The 1,144-nt window shown below is 60.8% G+C and overlaps 1 non-coding gene across 1 annotated transcript; it reads left to right on the top strand.

The window, feature by feature from the left end:
* Positions 1 to 518: 518 nt before the first annotated feature.
* On the top strand, positions 519 to 704 carry LOC133629496 (U2 spliceosomal RNA). The gene has a single exon (XR_009821054.1). It is a non-coding gene; the product is annotated as a U2 spliceosomal RNA (small nuclear RNA).
* Positions 705 to 1,144: the final 440 nt, after the last annotated feature.

Below are 1,144 nucleotides of genomic sequence, written 5' to 3'. Positions count from 1 at the left end.
AGCTGCCAGCGGAAAGCTGCTAGGAAGGTAGCAGAGTCCCGGCTGGCAGGCTACACGGGGACCTACATACCAGAGTTCTGCCTCTGTGCTTTCCTGTAGCTCCCAAATGCAGTGGCACGTCTCTGAGCAGCAGCAGCACTGTATTTTCAAGGCGAGCTGCACATGCCAAATGCACGGGATTGGAGACAGGTCCCACGGGAAAGGTTCTAAGAAGGGTCGCCGCCGCCGCAGCCGCCGCCCCCCAAGTGGAGCAGGGGCCGTCCCAGGCCCCGGGCAGCGCGGCGTCCTTGGGGGCGGGGACATGCTAAGAGCGTTGTCCGGAGCGAAGGCGCTGCCGCGAGTGCGTGTGGCGGAGGGAGGCGGCGGGGCCCGGGGGTCGGTGTGGGTAGAGGCTGGCGGCAGCGTGCGGGGAGGGAGCGGGGCAAGGAGCGGGGTGCGTGTCACGGGGCGGGCGGGAGCGGCCGTGATCTGAGAGCGTCTTTGCGGGGTGTTGTCAGGGCGTGTGTGGGGCGGTGGGCATCGCTTGTCAGTCTTTTGGTTGAGATCGAGGGTAGTGTCTGTTGTTATCAGTTTAATATCTGACAGGTCCTCGATGAGAGGATGTTATATTAAAGGGATTTTTGGGCTTGGGAGTTGCATCCGGAGCTTGCTCGCTCGGCGCATCGTCCCGGTATTGTAGTGCCTCGGGGAACAGTGCACCCCCACCTTGTTGTGTGTAACGCCAGAAGGAGTTTGAAGCGGGTCGGGGGGTGTTGTGTTGTGTTGTGTTGTGTTGTGTTGTGTTGTGTTGGAGCGTTTTGCTGCTCTTCGCTGAGCGCCCGCGACGTTCCGCTCCGCTCCGCGCCAGCCCGGCGGCGGCGGCGGCCACTTGTCCCCGTTGCTCGTGGGCAACAAGCTGCTCTCAGCCGGCACGGCACGCTGCCGCCTTCCTCCAGCCCAGTTCCACCCAAAACGGACCCTTGTGGGCATCTGAGACGGGAAATAACCCCCCACTCTATGGGACTCTTGGTGCTTTTAGGAGGCAAAAAACCCACTGCTTTGAGGGGGAAAAAAGGATCCTCCGAGGCATGAAATGATCCTCTGAGAGGACAAATTGCTACTTTGGGGGGAAAGAATGATATTTGGGGAAAAAAGGCATTGGGAA

Source organism: Colius striatus, unplaced genomic scaffold, assembly GCF_028858725.1.
Source record: "Colius striatus isolate bColStr4 unplaced genomic scaffold, bColStr4.1.hap1 scaffold_47, whole genome shotgun sequence".
Taxonomy (NCBI): Eukaryota; Metazoa; Chordata; class Aves; order Coliiformes; family Coliidae; genus Colius; species Colius striatus.
This window is presented reverse-complemented; position numbering and strand designations above follow the sequence as displayed.